Here is a 14,692-nt window from a genome sequence, read left to right as displayed (position 1 = left end):
AACTAACATGTACAGATGGTTCATTTTATGCTTCTTTTCTTTAGCTAAAAAGTTAGTTCTTAGCTTTTGTTTTAAACAAACTATTTTTATATATTATTGGAAATTCCTTCATTTCTTTCTTTCTTTATATTTTTTAGTAGTAGGGATTGAAAACAGGACTTTACACAAGCTAAGCAAATGCTCCACCACTGACATCTATACCTTCTTTTCTGCTATGTGATTTTGATGTCATGAGGAACTGGTTGTAGCATAATAATATTTCATTGCATTTAATTTAAAATACCATAATTTTGAATTCATATCTCAAATAAATGTCACCAAAATCAGAAACAAGTTACAGAGCTGTTATTTGCTTTTTATGGCATGCAAATTAAACCAATGTCTCTTTTATATATGGAATTTTCCTCCTAAATTTCATTCACAACATTAAAAATGATTTCACCACTTCCTTGGATGCTGGGAGCCTCATTAGATGTCTATGTCTTATAACAAATATTTCTTATTCACATCAACAGGCAACAAAATTCTCTCACCATGTGGATCAGGATTCTTCAAACTCTTTGGCCTCTTCCTGACTTATGGCAATGAACTTGAGACTTAAAATCCCTTCTATGGAAACCAAAAATAACTTTAAGCCTATTATAATTGGATTAAGAAAAGTCATATAGACTTACATCCTTGGGGAAAACATAATATATCACATGAGCATCTGCAAGAGGATGGCAGTATTAAGTGTGTGCTAAGAATTAACATTTCATGTTTATAGCAGATGTCAGGTAGAGTGCTTTTCTCTGAGCTGTCAAAAAGCATAATACAGAGAGAAAAGGTCAGAGAATCCTGAGGGATCATAGTGGTGCTTAAAGATTATAATGATTGAAAAAGATTGCTTTAAATCTATGTGTATCGCCACTTCAGATGTCATTTTGTATCTCAAATGGGAACAGAATAGACATTCTTAAGAGATTTGTGGAATGCAGTGTGTTTGGCACTAGAATTGAAAACACGCCATGGTTACTGAATGCCAGCCAGAATGGGTGCCATTCTATGAAGATCAATGATTATGGATGATGGATGGACTGGTTTCTCTACTAGCAAACACCAGCCTGTTGTTTTCACTAGAGCAGATGCAATGTGATCCACACATAATTAATTGAATTTAGAAAATGCCAGAAGTATATTAACTAGTCAAAGCAACCCTTTATGTTTTTCCCCCAGATTTCATAATGATATAATGAAGAAGCTACTCACTGACATTCAGAAGACTACAGCCAACATCAATCTGAACAAATTCAAGAAAGTCTATCAGATTACTCGCAGAAGGGGCTTCTTGCTGCCAGCTTCACTCCCTCCTTACTTCTCTATCACCTTCCTCTCATTCCTTCTCTTTCCTTCCTTTATTTTTCTCCCTTCCAAAGTTGCCTTCCATCTTTTTTATAATGTTTCAGCCATCATTTTTAAAGAAAAACCACCCAGAAGTTCAATATTTAAACAAGTTGAAGAGGAGTTTGCAAAAATAAGGGAACTTTACCCAAAATCATTTCGATAATTACTTTTGCTCAGAAAAGGATAGTTTGAAAATGTTTAGTACACACTCTATTCTAAGTAGATCACCATTTCATAGAGAGATTTATCAGAACATTTATCCTATAAGATGATCAGTAAACATAGGGGTAAATTAATCTTGTTCTATTAGAAGCTCTGAAGAGTAGAAGAAAGATACTTTCAAAAAGTTTTGACTTAAATTATGCTCATATTTTTTATCACAGCTCTCACTATTCAACAACAACATATTGAATAGGTGACTCATTATTGCATACATGATGTCTTTGGAGAGCAAAGACCGATAAGACAAAACAGTACTGGAGAAAATAAGGAAACAAACTGCATCTTTACTAACTCTATCTAATTATCAATCTAAGACTTGCCAGAGGTGCCGAGCAAGGTTACATTTCTGTGTACAATGATGAGGAGAATACAGAATACACATGATGTGCTGTAAAAAAGAAAAAAAAAATCACAGGGGGACTTAAAATAAATAAATGAACTGGGCTTCAGAAAGAGCACTACTTGCAAGCACTATAATACTACAGAAAACACTGAGTATGTATGTTAGCAAAAAGAAGGAGATGCACAAGGTGTGTGTAGATACCATATTTGATGAAACTGAGGATTGAACCTCTTATATGCTAGGCAAACACTCTGCCACAGAGATATGTCACCAGCTTTGTTTTAACACTTTTTTTCCACATTTTATGTTAAGATAATGGCTCAACAAGATGCCCAATCTGGCCTTGACCTTATAACATTCCTATCTCAGTCTCTCTAAGTAGCTAGGGTTATAGGCTTATACCTAACTCAATACTGGTAGTAAAAATGTTAAATTTCCAGATTTACACAAAAATTCCCATTAGGGCCCTTGAGACATGGCTTACTGGTGAAAGTACATGCCTGTAAAGCCAAAGGACCCAGGTTCAATTTCCCAGTACCCAGGTAAGCCAGATGCACAGTGTGGCACATGCAACTGGAGTGTGTTTACAATGGCTGAAGGCTCTGGTGTGCCCATTCTCTCTCTACCTCTATCTCTCTGTCAAATAAATAAGGCAAATAAAGAAATAAAAATTCCCATTAGGTAAAACAAGCTATTTGCTTACAACAATGACTGAAGAATTAGCTGTAATTCTGCCTTTTTCCTTTGTCAACTGCTGAGAAAAGGATATAACTTTATTTGAATTGGGATTTAATGAATATATAATTTAACTTTCTTTTTAATTTTCTTTTTTTTTAATTTTAGAGACAGAGAGAGTAGAAGAGAGCAAGAGATAGAGAGAGGAAGAATTGGAACGCCAGGTCATCACCATCACCCACTGCAATCAAACTCCAGACACTTGTGCCACTAGTGGGTATGTGAGACCTTGAGTTTGGCTCACCTTTATGTGTCTGGCTTACATGGGTTCTGGAGGGTTGAACATGTGTCTTTAGGCTTCATAGGCAAGTGCCTTAACTGCTAAGCCATCTCTCCAGCCATCATTTAACTTTCAAATTCAACCTTAACATGTAAAGAGGATGAATTTTTAAAATTCTACCCTCACAAGATCAATCGGCACTTTGCTTTCCTCAGACAACCACTTGTGAGGTAACATATAGATACAGTAACACAACAATTCCCAACTAGTGCTGGTGAAGTGTCAAGCAGTGCCTGTGAGGAACAACTTAACCAACTGACAGGAGAGGTGCTGAGTCCCAGTGTACTTCAGCACATGTACTTGGGGGAAGGGAACCACTGCACTGTCCCACACCTGAGCAGGTGGAAGATAGCGAGGGAAAGCTCAGTTACATAACTAGGCACACCAGTAACATGACTCTCGACAGAAGCTAAGGTTAATGAAGAAAGCATTCTGCTGAGAGAGGAATTGCTAGGCTTATGAATAAATAAGTATCAATGTTCTATGCAGGCCAAGAGGCCTATTTCACTTTTCAAGTTCAAATGTCTCACTTAATATAATTCACACAAAAAAATACTTCTATGTTTGCACTTTTTCAAAAAGCATTTGAATTCATATGACTTAAAGTGTTACCCCATGACCATCTGGATCAACCCTTTCCAGTGTTATAAATAAGTGATGCAGCAGTATGGGATTGGGACCCAATAGCACATTTTTAATGTAAGTAATTTATTTATTATGTGTGTGAAGTGTGCATGCTTATGAACATGTATAGTGAAATTAATTTAGATTCGTTCCCTTTTATCTCAGCATGCATGTAGAAGTCAGAGGACAACTGTCAGGTGTCTGTGTTCAACCTTCTGTGATGAGGAATCTTGTTCCAACCTAAGCTTTGGATCACATCTGGCTTTACATGGGTGTTGGGAAAGGGAGCATAGGCTGGCAGGCTTTGCAAGCAAGAACGTTTAACCACAAAACTTTCTCCCCAAGCCCCAGAACCTATGTTTAAAACAAGTCTACTAGTTCAGCTTGGGGAGACAGCTACTAGAACTGTGAAACACTGTCTTTAGCAAACAGAACAATATCTATGTGCCTACACTTCCCAAAGCACTTAGTTATATAAGCACAGGGTTACCAGGAGGTGGCAGAAAACGGCTATCTATACTCACAACCCATGTCCAGTTCTCCTTCACACAGAATATCAGTAAACATGACTTTCCGAGTCCCTTGGATCCCTTATGGGGTCACAGGACTAAGGATCTATTAACAGTGTGTGCACATCAGTGACATGTACCATTTAGGACTATTCTTTAAAATCCATGCTTCTCTCACTCTTTCCACTTGTCCAGCAAGATGGATACAGAAAGTCGCACTTGAGCTGAGATATTCAAGTGGAAATGGCTAGGTGAAAGAAGCTAGGCTATGGTCAGAAATGAGTGCTTTGGATGGATCTGGACAAAAAAATACCATTCAGATTAAGCAAATACATTTTCATGTTTCTTTATTAAAGCCAGTTTTGTGACTTAACTACAACCAAAAATACATACAAATTAAGTTTTATAACATAGTGGCCAGTATTTTAGCTATCTTCTCTGCTAGTACAATACACAGATTCATGAATATCACACAGTGTAAGCATGTACTGCTGCTGATTTCCAGGAACAGAATTTGTTGTGCTATGAGTATGATGAAGATGAGTGTGGGTAGAGGAAGGGCAAGCATCAGAGAAGGGTTCCCAAAGTGGGTTACCAACATAGCACACTGGACCTTAGGTGCTTATGCATTGAGAATGATCCTGATAAAAACGTGACAGGTTAACTCACATGTATTGCATGCGGGGGGGGGGGGGGATGCTTATATAAGTAAGTGCTTTATTTGGGGGAATAGCTAGAAAAGCATAGGCTCAGAAAAAATAGGGAAAATAGCAGTGAAAAAGTTCCAAGGAGAAGGAAGACCCAGGAAGTTAAAAGAACAAAGGGATAGTGGTGCCCAGCTGATAACTTCATGAGTCAGGGCTTTTTGCATATTAGACCCCAACTGGGTTAACTCGCCAGGACAAGTTGATGTTTTATGTTCTTTTGGTCTTGTGTCCCTGACTAGCTGCCTTCAGATAGGGGCTGCCTTGCTCCCACTCTTCATCACTTTTAGCATAGTGCTTATTTCTATCAAAAAGCACCCAGTAATGATCATCTTCAATGTTGGAGTACAGTATTCAGACACAAAGACTCTAGCACTCTTCATGCCACTAAATTCACAGCCTAATTTGTTACTTACATGAGTAAACACCAGCCAGGTCTCTGCTACTTTAAAATAAATTTTTGTTGTGACTTTATCTCTAATAGTGGATTTAAACTTCCCAGTTCCCCCATGTAATTTCTTTGATGGGCTTAAGACTGTGTCTGACTTTTATCTGCTGGTGGGTGGAATGAGAACTCAGCTGTCTTTAGTGTGGGAGAAAGTGATTTTCTCATCATGTTTTGTCAGACCATTTAGGGTATCTGAGAGTGGAGCAGGAGGGAATGCCTGAAGACATGCTGCTGTGAAAAGATGTATGAGGAGCGGTCAGCAGCATCTTTGAAATCTGGGAGAAACTCACACACAAGCTGAAACTGAAAATGTAAGTAGTAATGAAAGGATCCATAGTTTCTTCAATTTATCTTTCATGACTCTGACTTACCACAGCTATCTGTGATGTGTTCAGTGCTAACTTTAATCAAAAAATGTATGCCAGGACAGCCCATGGGGCAGTTGTCAAAATACTGATATGCAGTTTCTTTATATCTTTTATTAAATTTCCATTCTCCTTGCATCTCTCTTTTTTTTTTTTTTTTTTATCCCTGCCTCCCCAACAAACACAAGGAACCTCCATTACAATGCCCACTATCTTGATGGATAGAAATGCAATCTGTGGACATAAGACCAATGCACAGCATTCTGGTTAAGAAAGCAGCTTCTGAGGGGAATAGCTGGAGAGCTGTCAGGCCACACATACCTCAGCCCTTTCGTACTGGTCCAGGCCCTTGTCCCTACAGGATTATGCAGCTGATACATGGGCATCAACTTTCCAAGCTGACTAATGTTCATGATAAAAAGGAAGTGGTAAATTCCCAAGTTCAGAATTGTAGGTTATCAGGTCATGTACCAAATTCCCTGTAGAAAGTACCTGATTGGCCTAGCCAATGGCAGGAGCAGTCTCATCCAGTCTTAGAAGCACAGCTTTCCTGAAGCAGCATTTGGCTTAACCCAATCAAAAATAAGACAAACGGTAGTAGCTCTTCTCAATGTTTTTTTTTTGTTGTTGTTGTTGTTTATTTTTATTTATTTGTTTGAGGGTGGTAGACAAAGAGAGAAAGAGAGAGACAGAGAGAGAGAGAGTATGGGCATGCCAGGACCTCCAGCCACTGCAAATGAACTCCAGAAGTGTGTGCCCCCTTGTGCCCCTGGATAATGTAGGTCCTGGGGAATTGAGCCTCCAACCAGGTTCCTTAGGCTTCACCGGGAAGTGACAGACAGAGAGAGAAAGACAGATAGAGGAAGACAGAGGGAGAGAGAGAGAATGGGCGCGCCAGGGCTTCCAGCCTCTGCAAACGAACTCCAGACGCGTGCGCCCCCTTGTGCATCTGGCTAACGTGGGACCTGGTGAATTCAGCCTCGAACCGGGGTCCTTAGGCTTCACAGGCAAGCGCTTAACCACTAAGCCATCTCTCCAGCCCGGGGAGTGATTCTTGGTGGGACATAATGACTGATATGAACAGACTCTAGTCAAGCTTGTCACAGCCATGCTGTAAGTATTTTCTCTATTTAATAACCTGCCTGCTCAAGTGAAGAGTCATATCTGCTATAGACAAACATGAGATATATAATATTTCCACATACCTGGTTATGTTTGGATGTAAATGCAGATCTATGAAGGAATAACATGTATGGATTGACAGAGTGATTGATATATTGATGGGATGAAGGAAGGGAGGGAGAGAGGGAGATTGACATGTATGCTCAATGGATACTTTTAATTCACAAATTCTACATTTAAGCAATTGGGAGAACTCATGGCTTTTTGTTTCCATTTCCAACCACAAAATGACTATGACAATTAGGCCTATCCACTTTACTGTTTACTTTAGAGATCAAAATATTTTGCAGCCATCCATACAATAGCAGCTAAGTTTTATATGTTGAATGATTCAGACACGTGTGTGAACACCATGTATAATCTGCTAGTACACTGGATCCTCAGGAATGTTGAAAGCAATACCAGCATCAACATTAATTCAAAAATACTTTAATAATTATGATTGACTATTTAGATGACAGGTGGATTGTTTTAGCTCTTTGCCCAAAAATACTTTAATAATTATGACTGACTATTTAGATGACAGGTGGATTGTTTTTTAGCTCTTTGCCCAGACATGTTAACTTGGTGAGCACAATAATCAAGAAACAGTATTGTGGTTCAGATAACAAATCAACAATAATGCACCTATGCATCTGGCTCACATGGCACGAGAAGAATAGAACATGAGTCCTTTGGCTTTGTAGATAAGTGCTTTAACTACTAAGGCATCTATTCAGCCCTGATTTCAGTTTACACACACACACACACACACACACACACACACACACACACACACACTGGTTTTTTGAGGTAGAGTGTCACTCTAGCCCAGGCTGAGCTGGAATTCACTATGTTGTCTCAGGGTAACATTGAACTCATGGTGATCCTCCTACCTTTGCCTCCCCACTGCTGGGATTAAAGGCATATGCCACAATTCCCAGCCTGATTTCAGTTTTCGATGGTATCACAACATTGTTTCAGCTTTGGAGCCTTCTACTTTGGTGATTGGAAGTTACTGAGTTCTTGGAGGAACAAATCTACATTGTGGCCACTGAACAACTGTGATGACAGTCATTCTTCCCATGAACTGATCATGCACCCTTGACTTCAAAACTTTGAGAAGAGGGCTGGAGTGACGGCTTAGTGGTTAAGTGCTTCCCTGTGAAGCCTAAGGAACCTGGTTGGAGGCTCAATTCCCCAGGACCTACATTATCCAGGGGCACAAGGGGGCACACACTTCTGGAGTTCATTTGCAGTGGCTGGAGGTCCTGGCATGCCCATACTCTCTCTCTCTCTCTGTCTCTCTCTTTCTCTCTTTGTCTACCACCCTCAAACAAATAAATAAAAATAAACAACAACAACAAAAAAAAACATTGAGAAGAGCTACTACCGTTTGTCTTATTTTTGATTGGGTTAAGCCAAATGCTGCTTCAGGAAAGCTGTGCTTCTAAGACTGGATGAGACGATGATGAGAAATCAATTATTAATTGTTTAGAATCTCACATGCATGCCCAAATACCAGGAAATGTGCATGTTACATTGATAAAACCTCTGCCAACTTGATGGATTTTCATGAAGATGATAATTCGTATTCAGGGCCACCAAAGCTCCCTGATATAGGTTTTATTTTTCAACGTTTTCATCTCAGGGAAAGAGACCAATGGTAAAGACGTTGCTCCTGAAGGTGTAAATCCCACACCATCTGCAACGCTGCTTGCTGTTCTCACCTTGGTCACACCAGCATTTGCAAAGCAATTTTTAGCTCAAAGTTGCTTTAACCTCGACTGCTTGCTGTTTGGCATCTCACATTCTTCCTTTCACATCCCAAAGGCTATGTTGTTGTAAGGGAATGGCAGTGCACAGGACTGAATTTTCAAATGTACATGCACAGCACAGAGGTGGCAGGCTGCAAACACTGGAGAAAATGTAAAAACTTTTTTCTACTCAGAATAAATTTTACTAGCCATCAATGGGGGGGAAAAAACTATTTAAAATATGGAGTAACTTGAATAATCTGTGAATTTCTATTTATTGATTTGAGAAAATGGTCTCATGTAGCCATTACCTCTTTCATCTAGGAGGACCTTGAACTTCTGGTCCTCATACCTCGACATCCTGAGTGTTGAGATCATGTTGAGGTTATGTGGTACTGAGAATCAAATGCATAGATTCCTGCAAGCCAAGCAAACACTCTACCAACTGAGTTACATCCACATCTCCTGTTCAGTATTTTATTAAGAAATGTCCATGAAGTAGCCTTATGAGCTTATTTATAACAGTCATTTATTTTCTCATGAATTTGAACTTTTAATGATTTTGAGGTAGTATCAGTAATTACATGGTAATTAAACTAATTCTCAGCATAACTTAGTGGTAACTAGACTACTAATTATACTACAGGAAATTCATATCCAATAGTTATTTATGGCTTCCCAAAATATTTAGGTATGTATGTCTTTAAGACTGACACAAGAGTTTTATGAAATGATAAAAACGTACAAAGTAGTTGACTTAGAAGGTATGCAAACCATGAAATAAATGAATGTAAGGAAGGAAGATTCGAATATGACTAGAAGTCTGAAGGTAGGATGATGTCTCAGTAAAGTCGTAATATTTTGGCCCTGATGTATGAAATGTATCCTAATCTGGCCAAGGAAAAAACTAGCAAGGAAGAAAGAAGGATGGCTGGGAAAAGTAAGATTTCAAGTAAATTATCAAGGACTTCAAATAATGAAGCACATAGTTTAGGGTCTTGGTATTGAGTAGCCCATGGGCTAGGAACACTGTATTATATTTTTAGGAAAGGCTACTAGAAACACAAAATCTCACCATGATCCCAGGCCTATGTAATCAGATCCTATATTTTACCAAAATCTGAGTTGAATTGTTTGCAACTGAATACTCAGGATAAATGAGCTTTGGTTCAGTTCAGGGGAGAGGACTGCTAATGTGATTTTATGCATTGCTGTTCTGTCAAGGACAATGGGTTTGGGTATTATAACAAAATCCCCAATTCTGCTATCTCTAGTTTTCATTTGTGCCTGTGAGTGTGTGTGCAAGTGTATTCATGTGTGCTGATTTGTGTGTTTATGTGTGTGAGGGCAGTGCCACAAGTTGACCTCAGGTTTCATCCTCAGGAATGCTATCTACTTCTTTTGAGACAGGACCTCTCATTGACCTGAAACTCACCAATTTGATTAGTCTGCCTGGTCAGCAAGCCCCCGGGTTCCCCCGATCTATGGATCCCTGGCAGTGGGATTACAATTACATAATACCGTGGCAGGCATCCTCTGTGGGTGCTATGGATCAAACTCAGTTCCTCATTCTTGTGAACATGGTTTCCGGCCTACCTCCATAGCCCTACTGCCTCTAATTTTGAAATGTCAGAAGCCCTGATATCCTCTACTGAATTCCAATCCCAGAGTTGTTCCTTCAGGGATGAATCAGAGCTGAGTCTGCTGCTGTGGCCAGACTTTCCCCTGGTACCTCTCTGTCTGCACCTGCCAGACAGGCTCCTGAACGCATTCATGCTGTTAAATACTTATGCCCTGGGAAATAAACTGTCTGATGGAATTTCCAAAAGCATTTACAGCTGTCTGACTCTAGAAATTGATTTATTTCAGGAATGCATTTATTTGTTCAGTAGATACTTTCTGCCTGTCATATACTAATTCTGTGCTATGTATTTGGGTATAACACAAATACCTGTCCTCAAGGAGCTTATAAACCCATATCACGACTGTGGATGTGATGGTGCCTCAGAATTGGGGATATTTAGATTAGATGGGAATCCTTTTCTTCATATATAAATCTCACCCTGTGGCCTGGTCATGTTTATGCACATGTTTATCACTGAGAGAGATGAGCTCTTGGTCAATGTTATCTACTCTCCAACTAATTCTAATTCCCCAGATTTATTAAGGACTAATGTATATTATCTGATGAGATCCCTTTCCTGTATCTTCAATCACACTATGGCCAGCCTTGCATGATTATCTCATCTATATGAACTATATAGTAAATACATAGACTGAGGCAAGTCAGGATGCCATCACATAGGACCATTGAGACTGATCAATGGTGCTCTAGTTTTCTTTTTCTTTCTTTCTTTTCTTTTTTTTTTTTAGGTTTTCAAGGCAGGGCCTCATTCTAGCTCAGGCTGACCTGGAATTCACTATGAAGTTTCAAGGTGGCCTCAAACTCATAGCAATTCTCCTACCTCTGTCCCCCGAGAGTACTGAAATTAAAAGTGTGCACCACCATGTCTGGCTTAGTTCTCCAATTTTTTGACATTATATAAATTCATCTTTTGACCAGGATTCATCTAATGATCTTTCAAATAATATTTACTGTGTGAATACTTCATCAACAGAAGTTCCTACTTTCTCATCAATGAGTAGATATAATCCTAAAAGTAATGAGAGAATGGCACTTAGTTAGAAACATTTCCAAAAGTTCCCGGAAAAGATTAGCCAGCTATCATTTTCTGTTCACTTGAGCCCATACATATTTATTTTGATATTTCCTTACAAGGTATGCTACAAAGGCATCATTGCATCTATTATTTATTTGTGTAGATACAGATCTCTCTTTTTAAACTTATTATTAAAGATCTTCTTACTGGCAAAAACTTGGATGAGAAAGAAAGAGGTTTGAAAAAAAACAGGAATTTGTCTGTTTGTTTGTTTGTTTGTTTGAAATGTCATTCTCATTGTACTGTTTGCCAGTGGGGAGATCTGACTCTATTTCTTGGATACATGGGCATAAATAAGAGATTCAGGTAGTCCCAGGAGCCACTGAGAAATAGTATAATTCATTAAAATCTTTAGCATTTACAGATTAGAAGAGACTGAAGTTGTCACCTCTGCCACCCGTAGGAATCTACAAGAGAAAGCAGAGTCTAGGGTTACTTAGAATGTGGGTAGCTTATAAAACTGAAAGACTGGGATCTTAAGAGCATGGCACTTAAAAATTTTGGGCAAAATCTGCAAAAGGATATTGAAGCAGGACTATGAAGAAACAAATTAAATGATGCTGTGGTGGTTTGAATAGAATAGGTGGTCCCCAATATATTCAGTTGTTTGTAGTTTGCATCTGCTGGCTACCTGGATGGAGGCAATGTCACAGAGTGGATCTTAAATTGTGGTGATAGGTTTCAGATTTCAATCTAAAGATATGCAAAGTATGCCTAGCTGGAGTTCCTGAAGTGTGCTGTGTGGCTTTTGAACTTTAGGCTTGTGCTTCTCTCTGTCTGCTTGGGCCTGTGAAGGCAGGCCAGCTTCTTCTGCCATTATAGAACTTCCCCTGGATCTGTAAGCTTTAATAAATCCCTTCCTCCATAACTGTGCCTGATCTGGAAGTTAATCTGAGTGAACCTGAATCTGTCTGCCACAGAATTTGGCACCAGGAGTGGGGTGTGCTTTTTCCAGGAGACACAAAGAACATTCCATTGAATTGGAAGCTAAGACTTCCCCCTGGTTACTTTGGGCTCCTAATGTCCTTGAGTGAACAGGCTGAGAAAGGAGTTACAGTGACAGCAGGGGTGATTGATCCAGATTACCCGGGGGAAATTGGACTGCTCCTCTGCAATGGAGGTAAGGAAGAGTATGCCTGGAGTGCAGGAGAACATTTAGGGTGTCTGTTAGCGTTACCATGTCCTGTTGTCAAAGCCAATGGACGACTGCAACAACTCAATAGAAGTAGTGTGATAAATGGCCTAGATCCTTCAGGAATGAAGGTATGGGTCACCCCTACAAGACCTGCTGAGGTGCTTGCTGAAGGTGGAGGAAATACAGGATGGGTAGTAGAAGAAGGCAGTTACTAATACCAGCTAAGGCCACGTGACCAGTTACAGAAATGAGGACTGTGATTGCAATGTTTCTGTCCTGCCTTGATAACAGAGTGTTTGTATGTATCTACACCAATATTATGATTATATCATTAGCTAACTTTTGAATTTATATTAGGTCTATTATATTAGAGACTAAGCTTTGTGTTGGGGGAAAGATTTTGCAGTTCCGGTTGCACGTGGGATAATTATGCCAGGTTAGGAGGAATTGTGAACTTGTTACTGTTTTCATTTGGAAATTAAATATAATGTAAGGAGACATGATTTGATGCCAAGTTGACAAGGGGTGGACTTGTGATAGTTAAGGTGTTGTCAACTTGATCTGTTTGGTAATCTACAGGTTGGTTCTAGGAAGGTTCAACTAAAGGAAAAAGTCTTTCCCTGAGGGTGAGACCTTCCCCCAGAGTGGGCAGCCCTGCTCAGAGGGGGACTTGATATAAGGAAGCTCAGGGTAAAAAGAGTTCCTTCCTTCCTCCCTTCCACTTGGCTGCCGGAGCTGCTCACTACCTTCCAGCATGGATTGGAGACTAGTGTGGACTGAAGACCAGCATCAACTGAAGACCCGTGTGGATTGAAACCCAGCGGCTCCTCAGGAAGCCTCCAGGCTTCCATGCACCATCTGCAGAGCTGGGTCGGTACTGCTGAGGCTTCTGGACATGAGGACTGAGAAGCTACCAGGTTTGGTGATTCTTGGGCCTGCAACTGCTATTGGACTACTGTAAGCTTATTCAATAAATCCCCCTTTTAAATAATTCATTCTAGCAGTTCTGTTCCTCTAGAGAACCCTGACTAATACAGATGCTGTGGTCTTGGACTACATGGACAACTTTGTACACTGTGTTAGACTGAATGCTGCTCATCACAAATACCTAGTACTTTACATCTTCAACTTTCCCAGTGATGAAAGTGCTGAAGCAAGTGTCTTTGTATAGCTGAAAGCTAGAAGCCTTCTGGTGAGTCTGTACCAAATAACAAAGCAGCCTGTTCTAGGAGTCACAGAGGTCTTTATAAACCACATAGCCCATGAGAAGCCAGTTGCTCAGCACATTTATGTGTCCCAGTAACTCCCCATTCTCTTCAGGCCAACTGGATCTCAGTTACTTTTATTTGCAATTATGAATCTATGTTTATCTTCAAAGTTCAAGTTCTGGAATTTCAATATACTAGCAAACTGTATACTACCAATGTACATTTTGGGGTACTTTTTAAAACCCTATAGGCCAACATAGTAATAAACCTGTTAATCATGCCTAAAATCTCTATGATCTAAAATGCTCTTATAGTTTTTATGACTAGATGCAAAAAAGGTGGGAGATACTTATATTATTAAGGTGAGAGTTTATGATTAGAATTGACAACTCACTACAAAGAAGGGATTTGTTTCACAGGTCGTGGAGCAAAAAAAGTCCACAATATTTTCATTCGTATAAAGCTTTGTCACAACGAGAGAAGATGTTATCAGTTTCACATCTTGCCAGAAAGATCATCTTTAACTTCTTTATGTCTCAGTAATTCATCATCTTCATAACAGAATGTGTTTATTTTCCAGAGAACAGTGACTTAGACATTAATAATAACCTCTTTGTTCCCACAAGTGATCAAGTTTACAAGAGTGAGAATGAGATAAAAACTCCAACCAGCATTCTGGGCTCATACTGGGAAGCTAATTAAATTACTCTCATATGTGCTAAAGTTCATTTCTACTCCAGGCAGCTATTTCTGCTAATCTTCTGAATTTCTAGCAATATATTTCCATTTGTATCGGTGTACTTTAGATGAGTGTGTTTCAGTTTGTAACAGTGGAGCATAAGCTTTCTAGTTCTAAATAACCAAAGAAAATGATGTGGATATACGTAATGATTATTACTTTCATATTATATATTATGTACAATATAATCTGATGATACATATGAATATGCATTTGTATGCAAGAGACAGACAGAAAGAGGAGACAGAAAAGTCGTCATAGCATCATGGTCCAAAGATAACCAATGAGAATGTTATAAGGTAGAGCATTATTCAGTATTGTTAGGTAGGTAACATGATTTGAATTTTCCCTTCTGCATG

The 14,692-nt window shown here is 39.3% G+C and overlaps 1 protein-coding gene across 4 annotated transcripts in view; it reads right to left on the bottom strand.

Moving 5' to 3' along the window:
* Positions 1 to 14,692, bottom strand: part of Cntn3 (contactin 3) — a 443,276-nt gene that overhangs the window by 179,221 nt on the left and 249,363 nt on the right. The window lies entirely within an intron of this gene.

Source organism: Jaculus jaculus, chromosome 14 (genome assembly GCF_020740685.1).
Source record: "Jaculus jaculus isolate mJacJac1 chromosome 14, mJacJac1.mat.Y.cur, whole genome shotgun sequence".
Lineage (NCBI taxonomy): Eukaryota > Metazoa > Chordata > Mammalia > Rodentia > Dipodidae > Jaculus > Jaculus jaculus.
This window is presented reverse-complemented; position numbering and strand designations above follow the sequence as displayed.